General features: G+C 44.4%; 2 long non-coding RNA genes across 2 annotated transcripts; both read right to left on the minus strand.

Moving 5' to 3' along the window:
- LOC144116148 (uncharacterized) lies at nucleotides 1-8,300 on the minus strand. The gene is made up of 2 exons (XR_013311760.1): nucleotides 8,229-8,300; nucleotides 1-2,792 (listed from the first exon to the last, which is right to left on the minus strand). It is a non-coding gene; the product is annotated as an uncharacterized LOC144116148 (long non-coding RNA).
- Nucleotides 8,301-20,146: 11,846 nt separating this feature from the next.
- Nucleotides 20,147-20,820, minus strand: LOC144106596 (uncharacterized). The gene is made up of 2 exons (XR_013309058.1): nucleotides 20,436-20,820; nucleotides 20,147-20,344 (listed from the first exon to the last, which is right to left on the minus strand). It is a non-coding gene; the product is annotated as an uncharacterized LOC144106596 (long non-coding RNA).
- Nucleotides 20,821-23,472: the final 2,652 nt, after the last annotated feature.

Consider the following 23,472-nt stretch of genomic DNA (forward strand, 5'->3'; position numbering starts at 1 on the left):
AAGATCTTATATTTTTGTAATTCTAATGCAGCACATAAAGCATGGGTGCTTGCACCCCACGGTTTACACAATTACGGTTGCTTTACGAAAAAACGCTATTGCATTTTTTCCTTGACCCATACCAACTTTGTTATTTCAACTACGATATTATTAACTGAAGTTAAAAACATCATAATCAAAATAACAAAACAGGCATGGGCAGCTCATGTAACGTGAAGGCAAGATAACCGATTATCATTAAGGGTAATTGCCTAGATTCTTGGAGGAAGCAAGCATAGCCATACTTCCTGCCAAGCAAACCATAAAGATATTGCAGGTGGTATGGAGACGGTTTGCTCGTACAGAATATTTGAAAGGTCACAAGCAACAACAAGCTTGAAGTACCTGGACTACTATGGTGATTCCAAGAGCTGTGCCACTGCGAGAGCATGGATGGAGGTAACAGCGTCAGGAAACTTGAATGCATTGGGCATGTCCAGAAGCATGTTGGCTGCCGCCTGAGAAAACTCAAGGAAGCAGTGTGTGGACTTGGTGTTGAAGGAAAGCCAACTGATGCCCTTATTGACCACCTGCAAAACTGCTATGGGATCGTCATTAAGAGCTAACGTGGGAAACCTTTCAGCAATGAAACAAGCCACCCTAGCCAGCCTCCTTCACTGCAGCTCTACTGACGAGAAGCCAAGGCACGGCCTGTTCTCGCCTGGACTGAACAGCTGGCGCAGGTACAAAAGGGTTGAAGCACTTGGCCAAGAGGAGTATACGCGCAAAGGAGGGCTTCCAAATGATGTGCTGAACAGAGTGAAATCTGTGTACAGTGATCTGTGTTTCAATGAACTTCCATCAAAGAGTTTGCTTGGCAAAACACAAAATGCAGATGAGTGTTTCAATGGGCTAATATTGAAGTGGGCCTCAAGGAGGTATGCGTAAGTCATGCGTACAATACTGTTTGCCTTGTATGATGCTCTGGCACTCTTCAGTAATGGCAGTGTAAGCACCCTGGTTGTCCTGAGAAAGGCTGGCATTGAACGAGAGTACTACACGACAAGAGCTTGCATTGCCAGAGACCACCAGCGAATGCAGAAGGCTCGACGCATATCAGCTGACGAGACAAAATGGGCTAGGAAGAAACAATGGGCAGCCACACGAACAAAAGGAGACTCTACTGCACTGCAGGTGCATTGTAAACCTGCATATGTTTTTGATTTTTATTCACATCTTTTACACGTTTTGAAATCTTGACATTCTTCTCAAGATTTTGCTCCACCTCACCTTACGCAAACTACAACTTTTTCCTGAATGGATATTTTAGAGTGAAATTTTGGCTACTAATTTCTCATATACAGGTAGATGCAATAAATAGGATAAAATTTAAATCTTGAAAGTAATTCAAATTACAGCTTAGTTTTGAAATAAATGTGTAAATAATTTATTTCTTTTTTCACTTTGTTCAGTTTTCCAAAAATTGCTTTATCAGTATTGATTGCATAACATTTATTCTGGACCCCGCAGGGGGGCGTCTGCAGCTTGCAGGCGTCGGTGAGTGGCGACATCGCGGGTTCCCGAGCATCCGCAGGGACATCCCCACTAGGGATGATGGTGAACTGTGCATCACCACGGACCCGAGCACCCGCGTCTAGCCGTGCGTGGCATCACCGTGTCCGAGGAAAAGGGGATCCTGGTGGTTGAGCCGATGCTGAGCGTTTGGACCTTTAAGGCCCCTCGGCGGAGGCAACACACCACTTTGGCCCCAGCTTCCTGTAGACAGCACCTCCGGCCTGACCCGACCGGGGGAAATCGGCAGTCGGCTTTTCCTATCCTCCCCTCTATCTTTCACTTTCCTACCCCTTTCTCACAACTCTCCTGTCTCCTACTCACTTCTAGTTTCTTCCTTTTTTCCTGGCGGCGAGGGTTAACCTTGTGTGGCCAACCACCCTGAGTTGCGTCATATTGGGTTATAGTGGGGTGTACAGCTGGCGAGGGTAGGACTTGCTTGCAAGTTCCTGTCCCGTCCCCAAGTTGGGCTCCATGGTGGGTGGCTGGCACCGTAGCCGAAAAACACACTTATCCTATGGCAAACCTTCTCTCAGCAACTGATCGCCCTCACAAGAGAGGGTGGACCGAGGTAACTCAAAATTTCATGACAAAAGGAAACAAAGTTTTCCTAAGTTTCATGTGATTCATAGTGAGCAAAGTGACAAATCTGCTAGAATAATCTCCCCATTCATTGTAGAAAAATGTTTGATGGGTGCCTTGGGCTTTGGCTACAAGGTTACAAAAATGGCCAGTGGAGATCTCTTACTGGAACTCCGAGATAGCATCCAACACTCAAGACTTTCCAACATTGTGTCCATGGGTGACATCCCTGTATCCATATCTGCCCACCAATCCCTCAATACAGTCCAGGGTGTAATTTCAGAGAATGATTTTCTGCACCTGACTGAACAAGAAATCAAAGAAGGGCTTGCTGAACAAAACGTTGATGTCCATAGGATAAAAATAAGAAAAGAAGGCAAAGAAATACCAACAAAGCACATAGTCTTGACATTTGCACATAGTACTCTCCCAGACTCAATTGAAGTGGGTTATCTAAAAATAAATCTGAGACCCTACATTCCTAACCCTCGACGATGCTTTAACTGTCAAAGGTTCGGCCACGGCTCAGGGAGTTGCCGCGGTCGTAAAACTTGCGCAAAATGTGCTTCAAAAGATCACTCTTCTGATGACTGGGACGGCGCCCCACGCTGCGCAAACTGTGAGGGAGACCATGCTGCATACTCCAGGGCGTGTCCGTCCTGGAAGAAAGAAAAAGCAATAATCACACTCAAAACCACTGAAAACATTTCTTTCAAAAAAGCAAGAAGGCGATGCACACAAACAAGCACATTCTCCTTCACAGCCAAAGCAAACTTTGCCGATGTGGTGCGTGGGCGCGGCGCACCACAACAGGCTTCGGCACCTGCCCAGGCCACTCGCAGTGAGCCTGTGGTGGGGCCATCCGCGCCCCCAGGTGGAGTAGGTAACACTACCCCGCCAACCCAAAAAGAGGCCTCGCAGACCCCCGTGTCCGTGGCCCCCAAGACCTCCTCCCACAGGTCGAGGTCCAACTCTAATGTCCACGTGCCCTCCACACGGTCGTCCAGCGCCTCTGCAGAGGCGATGGACACGATCCAGGGCAGCCCCGTGCCATCCACGTCGGGTGGTCGGCAGAGCTCTCTGGATCGGTCAAAAAAAGACAGGCCTCGAATCAAAGGGCCACAAATAACTTAATCCAGTTTTAACTACATAGGAAAACAAAATTAAGATGGCTTTCATAATGCAATGGAACTGTACAGGACTTACGAATAACTACAGTGACATAAAAGATATCCTAGGAGCACACGCTCCTGTTGCATTATGTCTACAAGAGACAAATTTAGGGCCTCAAAACAATAATTTTCTTAAGAATTATGCTGTTTTTCGCCGCGACCGAGAACAGGCGAGCAGGCTGTCAGGAGGTGTGGCAATTATAGTCAAAAACGGTGTCCCGGCTAGTGAGCTTAAACTAAAAACGACTTGAGGCAGTAGCAGCCACTCTGCTTGCACATAAAACGATTACAGTGTGCTCTGTATATATTGAGCCACAATTGAAATTAACACTCCTTGACTTAGAGGGCCTTTTAAATCAGCTACCAGAGCCATACCTGGTAGTTGGCGACTTTAATGCACATTCTCGTTTTTGGGGAAGCGAGAAAACGGACGCTAGAGGGCAGCTCACCGAGGATTTTATTCTATCTACTAATGTCTGTTTGCTGAACTCGGGTAAACCCACATACTGTTCCCCATCCTCAGGAAGAATGAGTGTTTTAGATTTGTCTTTTAGTTCACCGTCTGTTTTTAGCGATTTTAACGAGTGTTTTAGACAATCCATATGGAAGCGATCATCTCACTGTTTTAATAGGTCTGTCATCCTCGACAACAATTATTCCAATGAAACCACAGCGTTGGAAACTACATTTAGCTGATTGGGCATTGTTTCAAGAAAAAGCAAGTTTACAGGATATAATTTTAGAAAACCACAGCATAGATTACATAAATGAAATGTTCACAACATGCATTCTTTCTGCTGCACATGTATCAATTCCTAAATCCACAGGAGTGGTGCGCCAAAACCACAAAATTTGGTACACACGAGAATGCAAGGAGGCAAAAAAACTACAGAATAAAGCCTGGGGAGTCTTTCGCAGATACCCAACTCATGAGAACCTTATTTTTTTCAAAAAGGCGAGAGCACATGGGAGGCGTATCCGGCGCAAGGCCGAGAAAACATCATGGCAAACTTACGTCTCTTCTATAAACAGCTCAACCACATCAAAAAAAAATGTGGGAGCAAGTTCGAAAATTAAATGGCCGCTACTCACCTTTCACAATTCCTCTTCTCACAACACCCGGCACGCAAACGAGTTTAGAGGAACAGGCAGACATACTGGGGGAGCACTTCGCTGTAGTTTCCGGTTCAGCACATTATACACAGTCATTTCTTAAATACAGAGATATAGCCGAAAAACGAAGGCTCCCAACAAGTGGAGGTACTAATGAAAATTGTAATACTCTTATTACACTCCAAGAAATCAACACTGTGCTGTCTGCCGGTAAGAAAACTGCTCCAGGACCCGACCAAATATACTATGAAATGCTTGCCCATCTTTCCAAGCCTGCTGTAGAGGCAATTTTAAGATTCTTTAACAAAGTATGGGTATCAGGGAAAATACCCGAAGCCTGGAAAAAAGCTATTATTGTACCGTTCCTTAAACCTGAAAAAACCCCAACCTCCCCTAGTAGTTACATACCCATAGCCCTGACTAGTTGCCTCTCAAAATCTTATGAAAGTGTCCTTAATATAAGATTAACGTTTTTTCTTGAATCCTGTGAACTTCTTGATGCCCATCAGTGTGGTTTAAAAAAGGGATGCTGCACAAAAGATCACCTAGTCCGTCTTGAAAATACTGTTCGAGAAGCTTTCATTCATAAGCAACACTGTCTCGCTGTATTTTTCGACTTAGAAAGGGCATACGAGACAGCCTGGCGGTTCGGGATTCTTCAAGACCTTGCCGAGCTTGGCATCCGAGGAAGAATGTTGAACTGCCTAAAAGACTTCTTATCTAATCGTTCATTTCATGTCCGCCTTGGTACAACCCTTTCGAGTAATTTCATTCAGGAAAACGGAGTACCTCAGGGCTGCATTTTAAGCACAACTCTCTTCGTTGTGAAAATGAACTCTCTTACGAAAATAATCCCAAGGTCCGTTATGCACTCGGTCTATGTAGACGACCTTCAAATAGCTTGCACATCCTCCAATGTATCGACATGTGAAAGACAAATACAATTGACAATAAACAAACTAGCAGCATGGGCGGATAAAAATGGTTTCCGGTTTTCCCACAAAAATCAGTGGCAATTCTGTTCTCATTAAAACGAGGATTACAGGCAGATCCGACCCTACATCTGAACGACACCGAGTTGCCCGTAAAAAATGAGCACAAATTTTTAGGTATAACATTTGACAAAAAACTCACTTTCCTGCCTCATATTAATGCATTAAAAAAGAAAACTTCCCGATCACTGAATATACTCAAAGTCCTTTCACATAAACACTGGGGTTCTGACAGGGCAAGCCTCCTAAAAATCTACCGCTCTGTGGTACGATCCTGCTTAGACTATAGCAGTATAGTATATGGTTCAGCATCGTATTTGAAATGACTCGACCCAGTGCACAATTCAGGTTTACGCCTTTCAACTGGTGCTTACAGGACGTCACCTATAAGCAGTCTTTATGTTGAAACCCACGAGCCGTCACTTAGAGACAGAAGAGCCATGCTCACATGCTCGTACATTCTGAAAATTCGTTCACTGCACAAACATATTTGTTACCCCATCGCTACAGAGTGCCCATCCAGAGTACTCTTTAACAATAAACCACAAGCTACCCGTCCGCTGCTCTTACGTTTCGAAGACATATGTCAGAACCTTGGCGTACTAGACATATTGCCAAGCATTTCTCGAAGACGAGGTCCACTTCCGCCATGGTACAACTTTCCGGAGATCTGTGATTTCACTCTTACAGGCTTCCGTAAAAAACAAATCCCGCAAGAACATATCATACATGAATTCCTCACACTTGAAGAAAAATACAGTAATTACGCAGCCTTTTATACAGACGGTTCCAAAACAGATGCTTACGTTGGAAGTGCAGCGGTACACGGGAATTGGTACAAAATAGTAAGACTTCCACAGTGTGCTTCAATCTTCACTGCGGAATGTTACTCTATCTGTGTAGCCGTAGAAAAAATAGGTAGTAAATGAGAACCTCACCAACAGTATTATTTACTCAGGCTCACTATAGTGTGCTTACAGCCATTCATTCCAGAAATGCAATAACTCCGCTGCTTGGGGACCTTATACACAACATTACAACAGCCATAGCAAAAGGACAAAACATTAGACTCTGTTGGGTACCAAGTCATGTCGGCATAAAGGGCAATGAAAGTGCAGATTTGTGTGTCGCTCAAGCTTGTGGCAAGCTAATAAAGAATGCAAATGTGCCCTATAAAGATTGCATGAAATTACTAGAATGTAAGGCAAGGAAAATTTGGCAGTCCTCTTGGAACAGCGAATTAAATAACAAGCTACACTTAATAAAACCAGTGCTCGGTGAATGGAAGTCATGTATGCATTAGAAACGTTTCAACGAAGTCATTATCTGTCGCCTCCGTATAGGCCACACACACATCACTCAACTTCCTGCTAACAAAAGAAGACAAACCAGTTTGTACATGTGGAGACGAACTTACAGTCAGTCACATTTTTATTTCATGTTCTAAGCTAGAAAAGCTACGGAAAAAGTGCTTATCTCCGTTTTATAACCAACGCATCCCTTTTCATCCATCGCTGATTTTAGGTGAAAATGCAATTGTGGACATGTCCTGTTTTTTTTAGATTTTTAACAGAAGCTGATGTTCTTAGATATGTAAAACATGACCCAGTACTTTGCCTGATGCACCTCAGCCACTTTTGCATTCTAGAGAAAAGGGCTGAGGTTTTTATCTTGGTTGGTTGGGGGCCTCCAGTCCTTGCCCAGCCAAGCATGGCTGATGAGGGTAACCAGCCTCCTTTGAAACCTTTAATATCTTGTTTTGCTCTCAATACTGGGCAGAAGGGTATTACCTTTTAGGCATTCTACACCCCCATATTTTTTATACCTTTGTAAAATTATCCAGAAAACAATTTCTTATACCTTGAGGTTGGCACATGATAGCCTTAGTCGCTTATGCGCCATTAAACTCAACTCAACTCATTTATTCTGGTTCACTGCACAGGTCACACATTCAGCTACACAAATGCCAAAGCTTTCCTTGGTTCAGCATTCCAGTAATCATTGCTAGCGCGATTAACTCCCAAATATCTAACCAATTTTTATACTTTAATAGTTGGATAAGTTGAGTAACACATGCAAGGTATATAAATTGAAAGTAAAAATAACGAAATAGTGCGAATTCTGACCAAAGTGACAGTTAAGCTGACATTTTAAACCAACTGTGTCCAGTTAGAAACCTGCTGGGTGTACATTAAGATCTGTCTTCACTACTACAAATATTTGTATTCTTTTTAGGTTGGATAATGCTGCCGTGAAGCGACCACAAACACGCACACAAAAATACAGGCAGCGCTGGTCATGCCTCCAGTCTGTTGTCAACAGCTATTTCCATCATTAAATGCAGTAGGGCAAAACTAAATATCGAAAGATTAAAAAAAATGTGGAATTCTTAAATGATATCTCACTTGCATTCCCAGGACGTCACGGATAATATCCATGATGAGTCTAGGTTAAGGCAGATATATCACACTTCTCCAGCTTTTCCACGAAAAAAAGAAAGGTAATTGGTAAATAAAACGCCTCAGAGATTTTGCCTCCGTACGTAGACGTTTACCAAGCCGGACATCTCTCGGAGCTTTGTGGCATGCTGCATTGTCGCAACTTTCTCAGATAAGCGGCATTGCTCGCTCGTACTGCTCGGCTTTCCTTTTGGTAACCCGCCGAACACATCGTGAAGATACGTATTGTGCGTTTTTATCGTGGAGACTTTCAAAAATTTCCCCGCCTCAACCGCTGGCTCATTTGCGGTGAAACTGCACACAGAGCTTGCGTATTATGGTAACTTTTGTATCGTGGCAAGTTTGACAGCGGTACTTACTGAGTTGAGCCGTGCATGATGCGAAAACGTAATCGTCTTCGTAGAGATCGGAGAACCGAAGCCCGCAGACGACGTTTTATCGCTGAAAGGCGGCAGTGGCACCATCTGTTTTCGGTAGTGGAAAGCGTCACGACAAGGCCGCCGAGACGAGCGTTGCAAACAATAGTCTTTGAAAGGTAAAGCCTTGTTAAATCATTTGTTCTGATACTTTTTTTCCACTCGATCAGCCGAAAATGCTGTAAGCGCTTCAGTTGAAGTAGACGAAACGGCATATTCAAAGGGCCCGCCCTTCTTGCAACGCTCGCCTCGGCCAGCGCCTCAGAAGCGTTTGCGGGTCGGTAAGCTGGAAACGCCGATTGGTCGGTGGGATGCGTGTCTGCGTGACATTTTTTCGCTTCGCTCTCGTTCTCAACCGGATGTGGGGTCGACGCGCCTCTCTCAGTCTGTCCCTAGAGTGCCTAGGGAATCGCTAGGGCCGGCCGGAGAAGCGTTTCGGTGCAGGTGGGCTGGAAACGCTGATTGGTCGATGGGATGCGCTTCTCCGTGACGTTTTTCTGCTCCTCCCTCGTTCTCAACCGGACGTGCGTCACCGCGCCCACTTTGGACCTGTCCCTAGAGCACCTAGGGAATCGCTAGGCGCCCCCGCCGCTGCCGCCGCGCAGCATGGCATTCGGTTCGTGGGGCTCGGCAGCAGCGCTTGTTTCGGGAGCTGTCCAGCCATGGCTGTTTTGCGTGGTGTGCTCGTCGGCGACAGCCAGCTGAAATTTTTGTGCAGTTCTCGCTTGCGGCTTTCGCCGGTAGTGAGAACATGCACTTTCAGCTTTAGCGGCCACGACGCAATCAGCCTAGCTGAAATAATTCCCGAGACATGCTTTCGGCGCGCCGATTTTGTCTCGACAGAGGAGATGACCCGCGAGAAATCGCCAGCCACATAAAGGTACGCATTTTATCTCAAATTTTGCTTCCAGCCACATAAAGGTAGGCATTTTATCTCAAATTTCGCTTCAAGAAGTGCTTACTTACATGTCTTGCGCATTCCAGGACCTCGTTTTGCTGCTGCAGGAGAACGTGGCCAGTGTCGTGCTGGTCTTCAAAGTCTTGCCACGCCATTTCGATGAGCCACGTAAGGCGCAATTTGAGGACCGCCGGCGTCGCCAGCTGAACCGCCGTCTGCCAGCCACGCTGAAGCGCTTGTCGGGCGTGCACATTCTCAACCCCGAGGTAAGGGTTGAACAACATTTTCGCAAGTTTTCTCGAGCAGAACTCACCAAATTGCGGCGCTTGTAACGTAACTTTTTTTTGCAGCATCGTTTCCTGGATGCTTTTGGCAAGCCGATGCTGTCCTTGTTTGCCGCAGACCGATATCACGTGGCGAGAGACCGGGGCATCGACCAGATGTCAAAGATTATCGTCGCGGCCCTCGTCAAGATCTACGGACCAGGGATAGCGTCGGCTTCAAGGGCAAGACCAGGAGAGGTGTACGTCGTGCACCGGTGTCGTCGGTGCGGAGCCAAAGGGCACAAGACGGACCACTGCTGGGCCTACTGCTCACCGCGCCGCCACGCCGCTGCAGGTCGCGGTTGAAGTGCTACTGCAAACGGCCCTTTTTAGGGCCACCTCATTGTTTCCTGGCAGATCGCGAGCGTCCCGTTTCGTGCCCGTATTCCCTCTCTGTCGAAATCGACGCCAGACATCAAAATCGTGCGGTGTGAGCTAGTAAATCGCTGGTAGAGACAAAAACTCGTGCTTGTATACAGACTTACCCATCTCCAGTGCGCCTTTGTTTATTTCCGTAGGCACTACTCGCGCTTTGTAGAAATCGACGCCAGCCGCGAAATTTTACATGTTAGACCTCGCTACAGCATTAGCGCAGCGTGCCTTCGTCTCTTTACGTTCTAACTTTTATGCAGCGCACCTTTGTTTGCTGGTTACTTTTGTTCTTTTCAGTCGCTTCCTGAATCCGTCCAAAGAGCCGGGCTAAATGGATGATTATGGAACCACATGGCGATTGCACTGCATACAGCACGACTTCGGTCCCTGTGTTTTTAAATAAAAACATCAGATGTCGAAGGTCATGGTCGTGTCCGAGGATGGCTTCCACAGCTGGGGCCTAACCATAGGGGACCGCACACGCTTTGTCGTCGTTGCCAAGTGGAGAGGCCCAAGATGGCTGGCATCCTTAATAAAGATCCCTTCTCGGGGCCGCTTTAGTGTTTCCTGGCAGATCACGCGCTTTCCATCCTGTGCACATGCTCTCATTTCCAATTAAAGGTCCTTTAAACCCTGCAGAAGGCATGAATTAGCAAGTGCTAATAACAGGATGTTGCATGGTACTTGAACAATAGCGGCTACAATGACAAAGGTGAAGTGCTGGAGTTACACGGAAATAAAAAAGGTTGGGGGTGCCCACATAACAACCTGAAATGGTTTTGGACAGGACTCCTAGTTAATTGCATTTGGAAGAGAAAGACAAGGTTTAATTTTGCAGTGTAAGCTTGCTTCTCTAGAATGAACAGAGAACGTTGCCTCACACTGCTTGGGCCACTTTCCTTGACCCCATGAAAAAAAAAAAAAGGATGCCTCTGGGAAACTATTTGCGGAATCTCCGCCCCCCCCCCCCCCATTCAGGAGGGAAGGGTGGGTGGGGGGGGGGGGGGGGTGACGGCCTCCTCTTTGTCGGGCTCGGCGCGACGCACGATGGACAAGACGGCGAAAGGAAGGGGGCTGTCAGTGACGCATGTTCCGCGCTCTTCGCTTAGCCAGCGTACAAGTCCCTTCGACAGCCTGAAATGCCTTCGGTGGGCATCGTCACGCATGTCGAAAGGATTGTGATGCACGTGCGACCGCCGATAACATTCCTTGCAAGCTTATTCATTGCCGTGAAAATCGGGCGGTGAGCATTTCTGGTGCGAAGTGAAGGAACTTAGTAAGGTCTGCAAGGAAAGACCTTACGCAACTTTACTGGCCCTATTTGCAGTCTCGACTTTTGGGCCTCCTGATGTATATACCCCATAAACCATGTACTGTAAATACGAAATAAACTTGATTTGATTTGATTTGATAGCCGCCTTTCCGAAATTAACCGTGACAAGCGCCTAGCTATCTTTGGATTCCAGCGAAGTTGCAGCTGTACCTCCGAATCCTCCTCGCCCGTTCCCACGCGGCTTCGCATGCCATGTCGCCATGTGCGGTAAAAAGAACAGTTTGCGGAGTTTAAATGGTTCAAGTATGAAGCTATGCAATGAAGCCAATTACAGACTTCAGTACAACAGCTAGAGGAATTTCAAGAGCATGCTGTGTGATGCTAGTCAAAACTAATGCAGTCAATTATTATTTCGTATTTTTTTGACCAAACAGGCATGAAATGTCTGAAGATGAATGTGTACCAAACACATCGGTGCATCAGTTAATTGTGATGCGTGAAAAAAATTGTACTAACATATAAATGCCCATATGTCGTCATAATCAGGAATACTGAAGAATTAAGGAAAATACAAGTTTTTTTTTGTTCAGGCTCACACACCTGCTACAAACATCTTTATACGCGTACGTAACAATTTATGACTCTGTAAGAAGCATTTTGGGTAAAAAGTACAGTATGGCAGAAAGGAGTCTTTAGGAAATGCACTGTGTAGAAATAGCCATACCAATTTCATGTGATCGTTCGATAAATGTAACAAATACCGTGCAAACAAGCTCGCTGCATAGTATAGTTTTTTTGCAAGTTACTGGTTGCAGACCGCTCTGCAGTCACTGGACTGTGATTGAGTAAGTACTGCATGACAGTGCATGGATTGCACAGCAGTTGCTTGTTCATTTCGTTTACCACCATCATTTGTAAGAAGGGGCCATTTCTCATATACATGTGTTTCTCTGCGAGTGTCGTTCTGCGCAGCGAGCGTTCTTTTGTGCCCGCATGTGTGCTTTCGGTGCGGGAGGGCGTCCTTGGCGGCACCCTCCGTTCTGCGAACGGACCGATGGGCGCCCCCTTCGTTAGCTTATTGGTGTGGTCGTTAGGGCCGCGGGAAATGCCGCCGCTGCCCGAAGTACGAACCGGAGAGCCGTGCGGCGTCTCCTTTCAAGTGGACCCATGCACGTGTGCGCGTGAGAGTGTGTGTGTTTGTGTGTGTGTGCGCTTCCGGTGCACTGCAGGTGCGCGGTAGCCTGCAGCGCTTGACTCAGTCAAGTGACAGACGACAAGGAACCCGTGAGAGTGTGTGTGCGATGCTATTTTAGCTTGTAAATAACTTTTCGTAAATATACCCTTTTGTATTTCCTTCACATGAGAGTTTAATCGTTTCATTTCTTCAGCGCGTATTTGTAACATTAATTTAATCTTAAGCCTCATTTCAAACACAATGAAACAGGACGTGTAACTTTTTGACATGTTCCTTTTTGGCAGCCTCTAAAAATATTTCCGCATGAATGGGCTAGCTTAATTGTTTTGGAGCAATATAACCACGGGACTGCTGTAACTTACAACATTTTCAAATTGTGTGAGTATCACTGCATGTGAGGGGTCGCAATCATATCCTAGCTGTTTCTTGAAGGTCCCGTTGCTTTGATGGCAATGCTTGGACAACAATGACCATCTTCCGCATTCATGCGTACAGGGTATGCCCATTACGTGCATGCCTTTCTACCTATTAATGCCTTACAATGCAAACAGACAACATATAAAAGGAAGAGCACAAGCACAGACAGTGTTTGTAGCCCACACTCTTCTTCTTCACGTCAGTAAATATATATGGCACATACCCACGCGGGGGGATTTGCCAAGGTACAGTGGAGATTGCCAATGAAATATTTGCACGGGGGAAAAAAAAGACGTGAGGCGGCGGCGTAGAAGACTGAATCAGGATAAAAATTGGAAAATTCAATAAAATTTAAGAAATATGAATTACCAGAATAGAATCAAGCATTTTAGACATGCAACAGAATTTTGTATGCAGCTAACAAGGTGACCGATCAGTCGCACTTATGTAATCATGAAGGTAGCCACAAACACTGCTTAACGGAAATTCCTCGGCGCTCGCACCGAACGAGAGAAGAACTGGAAGAGACAGAGGGAGGCCTAACCTCGAAAGAGGGACCTCCAAATACTGCTTTCCTTGAACTGCGAACCGCCGGCGAGAGAGGAGAAAATGACCTATTGTTTCAACTTGCCCACATGAGACACAAAGGTTTGTCGCAGCGAACCCGCATCGGCGCAAGTATAAATTTAAGTGAGGGATTTTGCATCGCAGAAGCGTCACTGACACCTCGCAACGCCTTGATTTACACCACTGGACATTCCATGGGTAATTTAAGTGGTGGAAATCCACGGTATTGAGCAACGGATCACTCAAGCTGGCTGAAATATGTTGGAACCGCTGGAAACGTGAAGTTTCCAACATAATGAGGTGAAGGACAGGAAAGATTACAGGAGCGCTGAGAGCTGACCTTGCCAATAAATCAGCCACCTCGTTAAAATAAACACCCGAATAGGCAGGTACTCAGACCAAGTGGATCTCACGCACTGTGCACGGAACATAAAACCTAAGCGACCAATTCAATAACGATTTTCCGGAATTTTGGAGACTAGAACTGAAAGGCAGTCTGCAAGAATGAGAACTCAAGCTACATGCCTGGGAATTAAGAGAAGAGCCAAAATAACCAAAAACTCTACGAAGAATATAGGAGTATAATCAGGGATACAAACAGAATAGCTCCAAGCCAGATCCTGCGAATATATCCCAATTGTAATGTTTAGTAGCTTCTTCTGAATTTAAAAGTAATGCTACTACTTTGAACTTTAAACTTTGGGGGTTTGAATAATAGCTGATAAATCACAGGGGGACAAAAACTGAATAACAGTAACAGAAACTTTGGCTATATTCAAGAAACATTACAAATGTCTTCCTTCGACGACTCTTCTTCCCGCACTGCCCCGTCCACCCGTTTTCTTCAGCAACTCGTTGCAAGGAGATTAGATCAACTTGAAGCGGAGCTAACAAATTCTGCGTGAACCTAACTTGCGGAAGCTGATAGCGTGGCCAATGCCTCCCATGCCTAGTACGGATGGAATCAATACAAAGTCGAAGAAAAAGTATACCGCAGCACACATGATTGGAAGTGAAAGACGAATTTTGTTGATGTTGTTAGCCTATCAAAAGATGGCACATACCTACACTGGGCGATCAGCCAAGAATCCGGTGGCTATTCACCTGTACTCAGTTAAAAAAAAGAAAGCCGCGCGGGAACGCAATACTGGTGGATGTGCTGAATTTCAGGAACAAACGTATCGTGCAACAAGTAACAAAAATATTCGTGAATCAGATTTTACATTGCATAATGAACCATGACTGCACCAAAGCAATGAGATATAAGTGAAGCATTTCGTTGCTTTCGTGACAGAAATGAGTTATGAGGTTTGTTGAATAAAAAAAAGTGATTTTTGATGGCAGCCAGCATGAGCCATTTAAAGTTATAGCTCAACATTAGTCACATCTGATATAGATGACACGCATGCTATGAAAACAAGATAATGTTTTTCTTTTTTTTATGAGAAATGCAAAGACAGTTTCAAGGCTTGCTTCACAATTTCATTTCTGGCGTATACACAAAGGCATGCCTATAAATTTTTCGTGTGTTACACCAGAACCAACACTACTTAAGTTGGTAAATCATGTTCATTACCTGGGTGTCATTAATAGCAAACATATACTAATGCTGCTAATCCTATAGAAGAACAAACAGCGGTTTTATGAAGACGTTAAATAATACGTGATACTGCATGTGTCCATCAGGCAATGAACTGTGCGGCAGTTTCAGTTTCTCTTCTCTTATTTTCAGTTTCGGTTGTCTTACTTTCAGTTTCGCTTCTTCAGAGTTTCAGTCACATGCATGTCTCTTGACACCACGTATACGTGACGCAAGAAAAGTAGAGGGGGGGGGGGGGTTCGGCGGAAACTTGGCGTCATCATGACATCGCTCGCTCCGGTGTGTCGTTCGATCTTGCATCTACAATACAACAACGTGTCGACGAGGTAAACAGTTACTATGAGTTGCACGGGATCTTACGCCCCCTCGTACATTCCTGGAAACACCGGGCCAGTCACCAGTACCATGGAACCAGTGGAAGGCACTGTTTTCTACCTACTTAGAGGCCTCTGGCCTGAGTTTGCTGCAACCCGGCGCAAAGCCATGCCTTTGCAGTCGCGCGGCGTCGAAGGTCAGCGTCGTTCCGCAATTAACGCCTCCTGCCACGAGCGCAAAATGAAGGAGCAGGGACCTAAATTAATGGCGATTTCCACTGGTTGTGCTGGAGCAGGTTTTCTTGCTCCGCGACGACGAATTCGAGTTCAACTGGTCGACCTGGACCGACCGCGCGAATTCCGCTGGTCGATTGGAGCAACTCCGTTCCAACGGAGCTCACAAGGTTTATACGCCGACCAGTGGCGGATCTGCTCCGAGGCGGTTTGGGGCGCTCTTTTGCGATTCGAGCGCCTCACTTCAGATCCACCAGTGGAATTCGCCATAAGTGAAGTTACGAAAGGCGAAGATACGTTTCAAACCGCGCTCAGCACTTGCAACCGTCTGTCCTCAGCCACGACGGAACGCTACCGCGGTTCAAGATATGTTTACAGAACCCTGGCGAGCCTGTCAGCTGCAGGTTTACATTGCTCAGTTACGCGAACCTGCGTAGAACTGCGACTTCGACAATTCCGTGAACACTGTTGTTCGTGATCAGCTCGTTTCTGGCGTTGCGTCGGACAACTTCATAGGATGAAATTGTTGCTCGAAGGTGCAGGGCGAACCGGGAAAAGGCGATTAATCGCTTGTACGAAGAGGCACTTTTTTTTAAAATTCAGTGGTCACTTTGGCGATGTAAAGTGCGCGAGGCGAAAGCCTTTCTGCGCCCACTGTGGCTGCTTCTTTTAATTTTTATTTAATTATTTTTAATTTTTCGCTTCTGAAACTGCATTGTCACATAAGTTAATTTTTCCTTTTTATTTTTGTTTCTTTAAAATTGTTATTTATTTTTATTTTTAACGTTTCGTTTCGAGCTATTAATTTACTTCACAAATTAATGTGTAATTACAAACTAATGCACAATTTCTAATCACCAATTACTTCTTAATTGCTAAGACTATATGGGTTATATCAATTATTATACCATTGATGACGTCATAGTGTGACAGATTTCGCGGACGGATGGATAACGAGAGCCATTAAAGGCTTTCGCTTTAAATGTTTGCATGAAGTCGCCTATAGGCAGCTATTGGCTCTAGATTGCAGTTATTCGTTTCGGGCCCCTGATTATACACCTATATTCGCTGTTCATTTTCTAGGGGTTCAGTTGGCCCTATAGATAAGGTCTCTTGCATCGTTACTGATGTCATTATACTTGCTGACAGCCTTTCTGTCCTGACTCACTCGAAGGCTCGAAGGACGCTCTTCTGGGCCATTCTCTAAGATTTTTCATTCCACTACATGTTAAAGAAATGCGCTTTCACTGGATACCTGGACAATGCGGCATTGATGCTAACAAGACGGCCGATTTTTTAAACAAAATCTGCGCTTTGTGGGCCTGTGGTACCATTTACTCTAAACACTGTGCATTGACAACAGCTTGCTTCCAATGGTTCCTGCATCTGCATTTTTTCAGTCATGAGCCTCTTCGTGCTGCAGCGGATTTTCAACATTCCCTTGGAGTGTACGCTTAAGTATTTCATGGCAATTCGAGGTGTCTATGAAGTGGGATTCCAAATGTCCCCACTTTATAGACAATGATTCCAAATATGAAGTGGGATTCCAAACGGTCCCACTTGTTTTCAAGTGGTGCCACCTCAAAACAAGTGGTTTTAACAAGTGGTCCCAATTGTGGTCTCACTATGCAGGTGTTGTTGAGCCTCTGCGCAGGCTCTTGTGACACTACGTTGCTTTCGCTTGGGACTCTGAGGCAGTCCAAAGCTTTCATGAAGTGAAGCAACTACTTTCAACTTGTGACGTGATGCACTTGTTTGATCCGGCTCTACCAGTGGTCGTGATCACAGATGCTTAATTCAGAGCATGTACTTTCTTTTAACTTCAGATACTACAAAACGTTTGCAAAAACTGCTGGGTCAATAGCCGAAGCTAGTATAGGCCCAATGTACACATTTGTTATTACAGCAACAGAAGATGCCAACATGAAACTTGGTTATAAATGATCAGTGAACAAAGTATTAGCAAGCAACACTCAACAGCACAGGGCCTAAGACTGACCCCTGGAGGCACTCCAGCACACACAGGCTGTCGAGATGATTTTAAGTGTTTTATGTGGAAAAATTGTTTTCTGTTAGTAATGTAGCTTGTAAAGAAATCAAGAGTGGAATCCCTAAAACCATAGTGCTCTAGCTTGTGAATTAAAATGTTATGATTAACAGTATCAAATGCTTTCTTTAAGTCTAGGAACAAGGCTGCAGATATTTCATAAGCTTGTGAATTAAAATGTTATGATTAACAGTATCAAATGCTTTCTTTAAGTCTAGGAACAAGGCTGCAGACATTTCATAATTATGCAAAGATGAACATAACTCTTGAGACAATGCCATTACTGCTGTAGATGTAGACCTGTTATTTCTGAAGCCTTGTTGACAGTGAGATATGATTCTAGTTCTCTCCAAGTAGTCATTTAGTTGCTTTCCGACAAGTTTTTCGAACACAGTGTTAATGATACTGAAAACCGAGATTGGACGGCAACTGCCTGAATCATTACTATCCTTGTTTGTGAACTGGTATAGCTGCAGCGATCCTCAAAATATTTGCATAAATACCTTCGTAAACTGCATGATCCATTATTGTTGATAGGAGTGGAGCAAGTTGGTGGATGTTCTCTTTAATGCTCTCAAAGTAATCCCGTCATGTCTGGTTGCCTTGTTTGCAACGAGTTTTCTTGATTGCTGTGATGTCACAATCGGCAACAGCTTGCGGTAAGAAGGTGTCATGAACACAAGGGTCATTAACAGAGCATGGTAGATTAGGGATATGAGCTACAAACTCAGGGCCAATGTTTGTGAAGGAATTATCAAACCTATCAACTGTGTTTTCATCAATGTGTTCAGGAACTACGCGCTGTTTTAACTCTACCGATTACGCTATTTCCCACATCCCACATTTTTCAGGAGTTTCCTTCTGCTTTCTGTATTAGCATACAGTTGTATTCTTTCTTTCTCATCTGTATTAATGCCACTCCATAGTTTCTGGAGGATCTGAACTTGTTTGAATAACAAATGTTTTCTTTTTGACGTTTCCACTTACGATACCATTGATCCTTCTCTTGTATAGCCTCAAGTATGTTCTGATTCATCCACAGGCACAAAGAATTGTTCGTACCTACGGGTAGTGCATAATGTGCATTTCGATATGGCAGACTCAAGAGCCTCAGCAAAATTTTCGAATTCAGTGTGAGCATTTGTATGATATATGTTGTTGAAATCTAAATTGTATATTTTCTCCTGCAAGAGTTGATAATTAATTCACGCAATTGGTGCAGAACTCATTCGAGCTGTTTTGTAGCAGAAATGTAATGGAGGCCTGCGTACTGCTGCATATTTGCATCTCAACTCTCCCACGCTAAACACTCTGTGTATGGGCATATGAATATTGGCATGGGCGTGTGTATGGGCATATGAATATCAGCATTACTTTTTATGGGGGAGGAAGTTCGAATTGAAGCAGGTCATCAAGCACAGTTTACCCTATACTCATCACATGGAACCAGTCGTTGATCGACACGTAATATAAGATTGTCTGCATGACTAGATTATTCACTGATGATGCTTTGATTTACCTCAGTGTGATTGCTCTTATGGACTGCTAATATTAAAGGTCACATCTCGATGAAACAATTTCTTGCTCCTTAATGTCTCTAATGCTGAATTCATCATTCACAGAGTACCCGAATATCCTCCAGATAGTTTCCAGATAACAGCTATTAGCATGCTTATCACAAGATATAAATATCTTGGTGTTCATCTTAAGTCATACCTGTCATGGAATCAAAAGAATAACTGTGTGTTCTGCTAACACCTTCCTGGGCTTTATTGAACATCTAGAATAAGCTCCTGTAAATGAAAAATGACTTGCATACATTACACTAATCCTAGCCCAAACCTAGGACATGCATCACACATTTTGTATCGTGAACAATGTAACCTAATTAGTGACATTGTTACAAATTATTTAGCGGCCGTAGGCAAATGTCAAGTGATGACCCGTCTATACTAATGTTTGATGCATCATTTCAAAGAAGGTGTAAGCAAAAATTTTGTGTCTATACCACTTTAAGCTCAACTGTATACGCATATCAGGAGATGATAATCCAAGCTATTGTTACCAATGTAGTCTATTGTAATGTAAACAGTAAATATTTGTGCAGTGCTAATGCAATAATTATTTAATAAAAAAAGGCTCTGATGACTTGGATGCATTCTCTAAGAGTTTGCCATGCAGCTGTTCTAATGACTGTCACTATGAATGCAGGCTAATCTATCTTACCTATTAACTCAGTGAAATGCTGTGTGGCCCTTTCTGCAGATTCTACAGTACTGCAACAGTATAGCATTTTGAGCAGTGTTATGAACAGTGTTATTGTGGTCCCTTTGTCTATTTTGTGCACTCACTTAACCATATCTCAATTCACACATCTGTTCAGTTGTCACACCTCAGTTTATCTACTTTAATTTATGTGGGTGCTTAAGAAAATATGTAAACAATCTACAATGTATAGATTGTTTTTATTGGAAAAATAATTTACGATTGCTTGTGGTGACAATGTATCTTTAAAAAGTGTTGCAGCTTTGTTTATTTCTGCACTGCACGCCAGACAATGCTGGTAATGAATTCAAATCTCTGGATGCATGTACCTGCAAAGAGATTGGACGACAACGCAGTTGCAGGAACAAAATAAATATAGGTTTATTTCTGTGCTATGACAGGCAGATTGCAATATACTAGAATCTGAAGGAAAGGTAAGGCATAGTATAAGTTGCGATCTTCCAAGTATTTCAATAACTGATGCTAATGACATCTTCAGTACAATCATGAAAGGCCATCAATGTTGTCTTCACGTCTCTTTGGTTGTTTGTCACCTGAAAGACAATCACAACAGTGCAAATTAGAACAGTCGTCGCTTTTAGCTCTGCACACACTGAACTCTTATTTGACAGCGCATAATAGTACCATGTGCCACTTAGCAGAGTTGTTCAGAAAATGTCTGCATCAAGTTGCACCCTAACAGCAACTTTGTGAATTGCCAGCAATGTGTAGCCATGGACCTGAGGAAAAAGGAAGCATGTACAGGTGGGGAATGTGTCAAGGCAGTGAAACCCCTGTTGGTCCGCGGGTGCACGCACCACTCTTACCGAGCACTCTGTACTTATAAGACACACCATGCCAGAAGGTTCCCTCATTTAATCAAACTTATTGTGCCTTTTGCAAGCTGCACACTTCAGGTGCTTGGTAAGAGCCTCCCTATCCGCCACCTGGGAGACGCGCTCTCTAGCAGTCAGGTTCTGCCGAGAGAAAAAAATGGTCTGGCTAAGCCAGATGCAGAGAAACCATTGTGCTGTAGGTTTCACTTCAGTTGTTTAAGTGTGCAACACACTGAGCTGAAAGGAATATATACTTACCTGCAGCATATATGGCCAGTATGGAGGTGCCTCTCGCGCTCTAACGCACACACCATCCTACTGGTACCACAAAGCTGCTGCTGAAAGGAAAATATACTTACCTGCAGGATATATGGCCAGTATGGAGGTGCCTCGCGCTCTAACGCACACACCATCCATCTGGTTCGAGACAGCTGCACACCTCATAGGTGAGGTCTATAAGTACACAGATGAACTTGTAGACGGGTTGTAAACCAGAAGAGAGTGCCATAGAGTCGATCTCATCTTTCATATGTAGTTGTGTCCTGGAGATGTATTATAACAGTTGCCTCAGCATTGCTGTTAAGGATTTGCTTTTTTATGTTCTCCTTCTGAAGCTCAGTTGGCTTTGAAAAACTTGTACCTGAGCTGGACAGCCTCTGCTTCTTAGTGGAATGAAACCTGACTTGGTGTTCGATTTTCTTGTTTGCAGGCTCCCTTGATGTGTGGGGCATTTCTTGCTTCTTAGTGCCTTCATAAATCTTCAGTACAGGGTCCAAAAGCTTGCTGGCCTTGTTGTGCACTTCTTGAGGAATTTCTTGCTCTGCGACATACTCTTTGAGCAATTCCATCTTGGCCAAGATCAAGTCAGATTTTGTCATGCTTGTAGAGGCTTCTGCTGTTTGAACACTTTCCAAAATGTGGAAAGCCTCGCTTGCCTTTGAATTGGATGACACTGCTTCAGTAGCTTTCAGGATCTTCTGATCTCTTCCTTCAGGTGCGCCAGCGATGACCACACAGTGAATGTGTTTGCAGATCGTCAAGCTCATTCGGTGCTCCTCACAATCACATGAATAGCTATGCACACACACCATGCACTCGCTGCACTTCAGAGGGCAGCAGGCACTACCTTTCTCTTTTGAAATCCTGTATGTGAGGCCTCTTGTGGACTGGGATTGCACAGTCCATGTTCCATCTTCATTCCTCTTGGCAGGCGTAGTAATTGCCACAGCAGATCTGTGGTTCTTCTCAATCCGGCTCATCTTGCTCGTTCTCTTTGCTTTCACAATGTGTTGTACCCTCTTCATCAAAGACTCGTATGTCATGTCCATCAGTGCAGTGATGAGCCTGTCAACACGATGATTCTTCTTACCTTCCAGGAAACTATGCTTTAAAGTCCTGTGCATCCTTTCAAGATACATGTTTGTGTTGATGCCAAGTCCAGTTCGAAAACTGTAGGCCCACATCTCCAGGCGGTGAGCATAATTTCCTCTGAAGTACTGAATAAACTCCTGAAGCCTGGGATCTTTGTTGGCAAGAAATGACTCGAGAAGCTCAGCCACTTCGTCCTTTTTTGGGCACTCTAGCAGTGTACGAACAGCATGGTAAACATCTACTGCGAGTTCTTTTCCTTTTATCTTCTCAGAAATCCTTCGCTTCCAGTTTTTGTCCACATGCCATGTGCAGAGTAGTCGATGTTGAGGTGGGCCCATGACTGTTGACCAGGCCTTGAAGTATTCGGATGCATCATCTGTCATGAAAGTTCTAGCTGACAGGGCTCCTGTGGAGGACTTCAGGGATTCAAAGAATGCTGATAGGGTTTTCTCATTAATCGTGCTGCAGATGAAGTAAGCCATAGGCAATCCTGCTCCATATTCATCCAGCACCAGAACAGTCACCAGTTCAAATTGGTACCCCGTTGTTCCATGTGTGGAATCAACACAGACTGTTCCTGTACCTAGAACTTTCAGCAGCTCTTCCTGTGGCTCCGTCATTAAGGCAAGAGCAAAGTCTTTTGTACTAAAGGTATTCGTTGGGTCAACAACTGCCTGCTCTTTGTACAAGCGAACAACAGGTTGCCCCATGTTCCTCATGCTTTGCACCCATATGCTTACACTCACAGCATCATTATCATGACATCTTTCAGGAACTGTGAGGTTATATTGCCGCTTGATGTTGTGCAAGTCCATGCGATTTGTCAAATGCAGAGGAGTTAGCTTGCTTGTCACCGATTCTTTTATTTTCTTCAATATTGTCCTCATGGGCACTCCTTTCGAAAGGTCATCCGCAATGCTTGCCCTTTCCTGGTCAGTCATACTCAGGTGTTCAACATCTGCATCATGCCCATAATGCGTCCTTTGGTACGATACCTTGACAGTACCCTCGTCTCTAGTAACGATCAGAAAAGAAAGGCATGTCCTGCCGCTCCTGCAGCTTCCCTGACTTTTCATCGCACGAGTCTTGTTGCCTCAACCTGGTCGTGCCACTCCTGACCTGTTGCAAGCGTAGTAGGTCCTCGTACATCCGTTGGTGAGCCTTTTTTCACCTGTGGATATTACGAACTTGCACACCTGGCTCGCTTCCTCCTGTCCTTTCCAATCATGGAACTCTGTAAAATGCATAAAAAATACTTTAGAAAATATTGTGTAGAAAGGTGTTAAAACTGAAGGCACTGTCAATGTCAGTGACGAATGAACAATGCTTGAAAAATATTCGAAAAACATGGAGGATTATGTGCACCATAATTTCATGTATACACTGTACATACCAAAAAGCGGTACTTTGTACCTTGCAGAAAATACAGCATTCAAATGCCCAATTCAAAAATATCACGAAGGTTTGCGATACTT

The sequence above is a fragment of the Amblyomma americanum genome, chromosome 1 (assembly GCF_052857255.1).
Source record: "Amblyomma americanum isolate KBUSLIRL-KWMA chromosome 1, ASM5285725v1, whole genome shotgun sequence".
Lineage (NCBI taxonomy): Eukaryota > Metazoa > Arthropoda > Arachnida > Ixodida > Ixodidae > Amblyomma > Amblyomma americanum.